Below are 9192 nucleotides of genomic sequence, written 5' to 3' on the forward strand. Positions count from 1 at the left end.
TGCCACCCGCACTCGCTCCCACCCATGGAGTCTGATGGCAGTGTCCGCTCCGCCGGTGACGGAAGGGACGGTCACGACCTCTCTATCGACGGCAGCGGAGACAACCACATGGGCCCTAAAGGCTCATTAGTGGTGCCATCCTATTAGGCTCGGGCGGGAAGCCACATGGGGCCAAGGTGGGGGGTGGAAACTTATGAGGACTCCTCCTCCCCTTAGGTTGTTCGAACCAAGGAGGGGGTTTCCCTTCCATAAGTTAGCTAGTGACACACAAGTCCCCTTGGAGGCACCCCTCTCGCGCATAGCCACCACGCCCCTCTCTTCTCCATCTAGTTGAGAACTAGATGGATCGCCGCTAGGCTCTTCTTCCTCTAGTTTTATCTTGTCTGATTTTATTTTGGATGACAAAGTGTTGCTGGATCGCTAACTTGGAATGCGTGGATACTACAGAGGGGTCATCCACTTTGACCCTCAATCAGTTGAATAATTCTCATGGCAGGGAGGTATAACCTAGCTGCGAGAATTGTCGGATCATCATCAACTTTTTCTTCCTCTCCACCGCGATTTAGTTAGTAAGATCAGATATATCTTCTGAAGGAAATATGCCCTGGAGGCAATAATAAAATTGTTATTTATATTTCCTTATATCATGATAAATGTTTATTATTCATGCTAGAATTGTATTAACCGGAAACTTAGTACATGTGTGAATACATAGACAAACAGAGTGTCACTAGTATGCCTCTACTTAACTAGCTCGTTGAATCAAAGATGGTTAAGTTTCCTAGCCATAGACATGAGTTGTCACTTGATTAACGGGATCACATCATTAGAGAATAATGTGATTGACTTGACTCATTTCGTTAGCTTAGCACGATGATTGTTTAGTTTGTTGCTATTGCTTTCTCCATAACTTATACATGTTCCTATGACTATGAGATCATGCAACTCCCGAATACCGGAGGAACACTTTGTGTGCTACCAAACGTCACAACGTAACTGGGTGATTATAAAGGTGATCTACAGGTGTCTCTGATGGTGTTTGTTGAGTTGGCATAGATCGAGATTAGGATTTGTCACTCCGATTGTCGGAGAGGTATCTCTGGGCCCTCTCGGTAATGCACATCAATATAAGCCTTGCAAGCAATGTGACTAATGAGTTAGTTGCGGGATGATGCATTACAGAACGAGTAAAGAGACTTGCCGGTAACGATATTGAACTAGGTATTGAGATACCGACGATCGAATCTCAGGCAAGTAACATATCGATGACAAAGGGAACAACGTATATCGTTATGCGCTTTGACCGATAAAGATCTTCGTAGAATATGTGGGAGCCAATATGAACATCCAGGTTATGCTATTGGTTATTGACCGGAGACGTGTCTCGGTCATGTCTACATAGTTCTCGAACCCGTAGGGTCCGCACGCTTAACGTTTGGTGACGATATGTATTATGAGTTTATGTGTTTTGATGAATCGAAAGTTGTTCGGAGTCCCGGATGTGATCACGGGCATGAAGAGGAGTCTCGAAATGGTTGAGACATAAAGATCGATATATTGGAAGCCTATGTTTGGACATCAGAATGCTTCCGAGTGAGTTAGGGCATATACTGGAGTATGGGGGGTTACCGGAACCCCCCGGGGAGTATATGGGAGAGAGAGGCAGCCAGGGCAGGCCGCGCGCCCCCTCCCCCTCTAGTCCTAATTGGACTAGGTAGGGGGCTCCCCCCTTTCCTCCCTCCCTCTCCCCCCCTTCCTTCTCTCCTAGTCCAACTAGGGAAGGGGGAATCCTACTCCCGGAGGGAGTAGGACTCCTCCAGGGCGCGCCATAGAGGGCCGGCCCTCCCCCTCCTCCACTCCTTTATATACGGGGGAGGGGGCACCCCATAGACACACAAGTTGATCATTGATCTCTTAGCCGTGTGCAGTGCCCCCCCCCACCGTAATCCACCTCGGTCATATCGTAGTGGTGCTTAGGCGAAGCCCTGCTCCGACAGCATTATCATCACCATCATCGCGCCGTCGTGCTGACGAAGCTCTCCCTCGACACTCTGCTGGATCGTGAGTTCATGGGACGTCACCGAGCCGAACGTGTGCAGATCACGGAGGTGTCATACTTTTGGTACTAGGATCGGTCGATCGTGAAGACGTACGACTACATCATCCGCGTTGTCATAACGCTTCCGCTTATGGTCTACAAGGGTACGTAGACAATACTCTCCCCTATCGTTGCTATGCATCACCATGATCTTGCATGTGCATAGGAATTTTTTTGAAATTACTGCATTCCCCAACATCTTCATCTTCATAGTGATCTTGAGCTTGCTTGTATGATGTGTTATTTTTTATTACATTGTATGTTCCTCTACACCTAGTGCATCTAGTCCTTTGGATCTATACTATGAGAACAATGAAGCCATTGCACAAGCTAAGGAACCGAGATCTCATAAAAAAATCGAAACAAATACCCTAAGTGTTATTATCTCAAACGGTAGAACATTGATCAGGAAGATGTAAAGATATGCAAGGTACACATGGATTTCAATATTGCGGATCCATTGATGAAGCCCCGCGACCTAAGCATGAGGCGCATACAATAGCTACGAGAATTATATATCTAATGCAAATGAGAGACTGTTAGAACTATGCCTTAGAGGCAATCACGACTATGATTATAATTCGTTGTAGCCATGCATTATTAAATGTTTCTTAAATAATATCATAAGTATTGCTTGGGTGCTCTATTTGTGAAACTTTATGCTTCAACGATTATTCTAAAGTAGTTTCTATTCCGAATTCATGTAAGAAAATATATGAGACTAGCACGTGTATTTCTTTTTTGAGGATAGCACGTGTATTATTTGAGGACCATGTTTCCAAGGTAGCGGACATGGAGATATCAAACCAATAATATGAACTTATGTTAGGGACGTTGGGTTGGGCAGATCCAACTTAATCATAGTTGGAATGCTTTATTTGTCTCTTACCATGTGTATGTCACATGTAGCTGCTGGGATCGCGGAAAAGTGGCGGCGACAACACATGAGTGATTTCGAAGGTGGTGTTACTCGAGCACCTGGTCTCGAGCTTTGGGGCGAAAGCCTAGGTCAAACCCGAGTGGTTATACCTGGCAATGGCGATGTTTTTTCTTACGTCGATACCTTGTTGAAGGCATTGCTCGAATATGCTCAGACTGATTCTTTAGGGTGAAAACGTATATTCTGACCTTGTGGTAGGATCCGGTGACGGCAACACTTGATTGTTGCTCCTCCCTTCTTGAAGGCGTTGTTGTTGAAGAATCTCATCGTCCATGTGGTGTAATGAAATCACTGGTGCGGATAAGGTCATTGTTGTAGTTTGACGATCATAGATCTGATCACTTTGATGTTTTTTTCTTGCCTACACATAGCTTTGGTCTTATATGACTTTGCTAGTTGCTGGCGTTTTTCACGTGTGTGTGTGTGTAAGATGGCGTTGGTTGTGTGCATCCTAGCTGTGCAGAGGCCGGGTATGTGCTCACTATGTTATGTATCTTCTTGATGCTCCATTTTGAGCCAATAAAATCCACCCTTTGTCGAAAAAACCATGTGTATGTCACGGCCTTAATTAGGGTGTGTTTGGTTTTAGTACCAAGTAGAATCAAATGTAATGGTTTCATTCCAGTAGAATGGAATGGTTCCATCTCCGTGTTTGGTAGACCTAATGAGATGGAACGGAATGGTTCCATCTTAGTGTTTGGTTAGAGGAATATGATGTAATAGGTATCACCCGAATTATTCATCTCTTGCCCCTCTCACGAACCAATTCAACAACACTAACAATGCGAACCAAGGTAATAGCTGAAAGAACCTAAAAGAATTTGAAGGAAAACAAAAGAAACAGTAGATGGCGTCTCCATAGGATGCAGCCAAGATTGTAGCTGGAGCCGAAGTAGATGGCTTGTAATTAAGCACACCATCGGCTGCTATTCTTGGCACAAATCAATCAGATAAAAGGCACATCGCAGACTACATGGACATGGACCTGAGGTTGACAGGGGTGGGGTCATGCTCGCGACCGTCGTGCCGGTCGAGTCGCGCGAAGATGCTCCATCCAACCGGCAGCGCCCACATATCCATCATGTCGACGCTCGCAGCTTCATCCAACCGGCGGCGCCTGCTACTAGGTCGTCGCCATGGGAGAGGAGAGACGACGGGGATGCGAGGGACAACCGGTGCTGGAAAGGTCATGAGTTAATTTCACACTAGCGGCGGCTTAGGTCGAGAGATGAGAGGCGCAAGAGCGTGGCGCGCAGAGGATAGATTCTGGAGAGGCGCGAGTGTGTTGTGCAAGTCGGGGGAGAGAAGCCGTTCCACATGGTTCACTCGTTTTCAAGAAACCACGTTCAGGATGACAAGGGAACCTCCGTTCCTTCATGTAAGGTGTATTATTTTCGGTCCGGTGACCAAGGCACATAATTATAGAGGTGTTAGGACAAAATTACCCTTGGCAAATTTGTTGGCTAGTGACAAGTAAATTAGTGAATCTAGGAAAGCAAAAGATACATGCAATTGAGAGAGATAGTTTCCTTCTTTTGATACAAAGAGAGATACGGAAAATCATGTGAGAGATACTTTTCTCTTTTTGGAGGGATATTGTCGTGGATCTAAGACTGACAGTAGAATGGGGGGTAGGTATGACGAGGCAAGATCCTAGCTATGGAGTAGTTGTACACACGAGTTTTACGAGTTCAGACCCTTCTCGAAGGAAGTAACAGCCCTACGTCTCGGTGCCCTGGGGCGGTCGACTGGATTATATGTGTGTGCGTGAGTTTACAAAAAAGTGCGAACCCCTGTCCCAGAGGAGGGGGTGGCTTATATAGAGTGCGCCAGGACCCCAGCTCCCCTCCGTTACTCAGGGTTCAATGCTCATAAAGGAAAGGCGTTACTGGTAATGTCTACAGTAAAATTTCATAAATGCTCATAATGCTATGGTTTAAGTCCTAACTGTTGCAGAGTGGAGGGTTCCTCATCTTCTGGTGGTCGAGTGTCTTCAAGGTGGTCGAGTGAGCGCATCTCCGCAGTCGAGTGGATGATGATTTCTCTTCAACTGCTTCTAATTCTTTGTAAAGATGTCCTTGGGGAGGGTATGCTGGACGGGTCCATGACCCTACCCTAGGTACATAGCTTCATCATTAGCCCCCGAATGGATCAGGGTTTGAGTGAGGAAGGGGTTGAGAACACTTCCGACCCACTCTTTGCGCTATGAATATGCCTTGTCCTGAAATAATGAGTTGAGGAGATGACGTCGACTCCTTTCTCAATCACCTTGGTCCATTCTTGGTTGTTGTCGAGTGAACTTTCATGGTGGAATTCCGAATGATGATGTAGAGGGTGTTTGTCTTCAGTCTAACAGGTTGTTCTGCTCTCCGCGGATCTCGCGGGATTCAAATTTTGGGAACTACGCCAGACGGGAGGAACCGAGGTTATCGGGACGGATTAGGCAAGTCTCCTCGATCCCCGCGCCACCTTTTTCGCCACGTACTGCGCACGCGACTGTTGCAGGATTTGTCTAGATCGCTTGGGTCCACCAGTCAGCCACTCGGGGGAAGGCCTTATAAAAGGTCTCGGGCCAGGCCTCTGCTCCGCACGCTCCCATTCTCTCTTCTCTTTCTCCCGATCTCTCTGCCACTCTCGCTTCCGCCTCGTCGCCGGACCTCCGCTCGAGCTTGATCCGCCACCATGGGGAAGGATAAGACGGCGGCGCTGGAACGCGCGAAGAAGGCGATCGCGAAGGCGAAGGGCAAGCGGGCCAGCCGGGGCGGATCCTCGTCGAGGTCCGGCCTGCCGGCGGGCTAGATCCAGGGCGACTGGATCCGCTCGGCAATCACGCAGGACGACCTCGACGACCTGGTGGAGGGGGGATTGATCCCCCACAAGTCGGCTCGGCTCCCGGGGGACGAAACCGAGCCGCAGCCTAGAGAGGGTGAGTGTGTCCTCCTAGCAACCCACGTAGATCGCGGATTCTCACTGCCTCCCCACCCTTTCTTCCGGGGTTTTTTGAACTTCTTTGGGGCTCAGCTCCACCATTTCACTCCGAACACCATAGTCTATCTGGCCGCTTTCGTGTCCATGTGCGAAAACTTCTTGGGCTGTCGACCGCACTGGGGGCTTTTCAAACACATCTTCACTTGCCGTTCCCAGTCGGTCAAAAAGGCCAAGTCAAGTGACGAGAGGACGCGGGTGATCCAGATGTGCGGTGGTCTGGGGATCCAGATGAGGAGCAAAAGTACTTTCCCAGCGATGATCCTTCCTGACTCGGTCCGGGGCTGGCAGTCGACTTGGTTTTACTGCAAGGATCAGCCAACCCCTGGCCAGTCGACTGGACTTCCTCCTTTTTCCTTGGCTCAAGTGGAGAAGCCTGCTCCCTTGAAGGTAGTTCCAGAAGAGAAGGCGCAGGTCAAGGAGCTGGTTGAACGGGTCGTCCAGCTTGTCCGTGACGGAGTGACCGGGATGGATTTGCTGGAGGTCTTTCTCGGTCGACGCATCCAACCTCTTCAGGCGCGCGATCATCCGATGTGGATGTACTCTGGGCTCGAGGATACCACTCGGATCCACCCGGAGGAGGTTAGTGAGGATATCTTGGAGAACTGGTTGAGGGGAATCACTGGCAACAAAGACAACCCTCGGGATCCCGGAGGGTGATTCCATTCGACAACTCGCGCCAGCCGAAGCAGGTATATTTCTGTTTTATCAAGTATCTTTCCGATTCGCCATGTGATGTCCCGTTTGTGGTCGACTGAATGTCTTTTGATTGTTATCCTCTCAGGCCCTCATTGAAATGTACTCGATGCCAACGGAGTGCAGGACCCCGGCGCTGAAGAAGAAGGGAGCGGGGGCGAGAGCGGCGAGGAGCATTCAGAAGCCGAGGAGGACGAGGAGAGCGATGAGTCGACTGATGAGGAAGAAGTCGACTCGCCTCCTCGCAGGGAGAGGAGGTCCAAGCTCACTCATGACTCGGCACGCACTCCGGACTTGGTGGCTGCGCCGATCAGGCAATCCTCGAAGTGGCCCAGGACGTCTTCCCGGACGCCGACTGAGAAGCCTCCAAAGCACTCCAAGGTCGCGCCGCTTCCAGCACCGAAAGTGCCGAAAGCCATCTCTTCCAAACCGCCCAAAGCTTTGCCTCGGATCAAAGTGACCGTTCCTACTATCTCCGGGTAACCATCTGACTTGTCCTTTCTGTGGATTCGATTAACTGGGTGTAACCGATTGAATGCGGGCCTTTGCAGTGTTGCTACGTCAGGGACCTCTTCATACCAGTACCGGGACGAGGAAATGGAGGATGCGGTAACCTCTAACCCAGGTATGAACTCTTGCGATTTCGATTCTTGATCCTTTTAGGGTCGAGTGGTTCACTTGGGGTCGAATGTTCTGTCTTGCAGCTCCACCCAACATCATTGACCTTCTGGACGACTACGAAGATGTGGCTCTTAAGCCTAGGAAGAGCAAGAAGGTAACAGCTGGCAGGGTGGCTCGACAAGAACCAACTGCAACGCCTCCCGTCTGTCAAGCTGAAGATGCGGGCAGTGCCACTGTGACGTTCGCTGCACCCTTGCCAAGTGGGCATCCCACATGGTCGACCGCGCCTGTGGTTCCTTCAACTATCCAACTCCACACCACGGAGCCTCAAGCAGCCGCACCTGGGTCGTCTGCACATTTTTTCACCAGCTACCCCGTCCCAGAAAACCAGTCGGAAGCGATTGCGGAAGCCATCCGACAGGCTGATATGATGATGGAGCGGGTGAAGATAGTGCACGAGAGCAGTCAGGCTGCCTATGACGCTAGTGCCGCCCTTCGGGCCAACGTCCAGGTGAGTAGACTTTCTGACTATTTTTGTTCTCGAAAAATCTTCTTCTGCACAATCTCCTGTTGTTCGCGTTGAATTAGAGCACCCATTGGGTGTTGCTGTCGTTTTTGGTAGTTTCGCTCTTCCACTCGGTCTGGGCGAGTGGGATCAGAACCGGTGGGGGCACACCAAGTGCACCCACTGGGTGTACTCCCCGAGACCGCGATCGACTGCTGGCAGTCGACTGTGGTCTGAGTTAATCTTTCTTGACGGCGCAATTGTTCTTTCTCTCTTCTTTTTACTCCTTGCACTCGACTCCGGCGGGCCGGTCGAGTGGGATCAGAACCGATGGGGGAACGCCAAGTGCACCCACTAGGTGTAGTCCCCGAGACCGCGGTCGACTGCTGGCAGTCGACTAGGGTCTGAACAGCTTGTTGTCCACTTCTTTAGGTTTTATTCACTCGAAAATGAACTGCCTTTGAACCTATTGATTGATCTGTCTCTTGCCTCCTGCAGAAGTCTTATACTCTTATCTCCAAGTTTGCCGAACTCGAAGAGAAGCAAAGGCAACTCAACTTAGACTTGGAATTGGCTCAGCAAAATCTGAAAAAAGCTCAAGACGAGGCCGCTGGTATGGAAGGTAACTGATTGCCGACTGAACTTCAATATATATCTTTGATCTCTTTTTTGATTCGATTATTTCTTTTGCAGAGAAAATGAAGTTGGCTCTGGACAAGAAGGACTCGGACCTCGCCGCCGCGTAAAAAGTAGCCCAAGACAAAACCGTTCTCGCAGACAAGAAGCTTGCTTCAGTCGGAACGCTTGAAGGAGAGGTGACTAGACTGACATCTTGTCTTAATGAAGCTAACCGCGAAGTGACCAGCCTGAAGAAGGATAAGGTCGTCCTGAACGAAAAGTTGGAGTCTGTAATCCGCAAGAGGAACGACACAGAAGCTTATCTGAGGACCCTCGCCAAGAAGCTTTATCTCGTGCTGGGAGGTATTTATTTTAATCCGACTGTGTTGATGCTTGCCATCGGATTTTGCTCGGTTGATTGAACTGACTTTTGGCCGCAGAACTTTGTTAAGACTTTGACGAAGAAACTGGAAGGGTCGAGACGGGTCTGGACCCTATCGCTTCCCTGGTCTGCGACGAAACTGCGATGAACGTGCTCCGACTGGAATCCCGTATCGCCAGCGCCACAAGCTACCTCACACGCCTGAAGGAGGTTGTCTCTCGAATCGACCCGACACTTTGGCCGGGGGCGACGCTTCAGAATGATCTGGAATCTCTGATGACTCGACTGAACGAGATCTCTGACCGAGTGCAAGAATGGAAGAAATCCTCCGCCCGGTGTGGCGCTGA

The sequence above is a fragment of the Triticum urartu genome, chromosome 7 (assembly GCF_003073215.2).
Source record: "Triticum urartu cultivar G1812 chromosome 7, Tu2.1, whole genome shotgun sequence".
Taxonomy (NCBI): domain Eukaryota; kingdom Viridiplantae; phylum Streptophyta; class Magnoliopsida; order Poales; family Poaceae; genus Triticum; species Triticum urartu.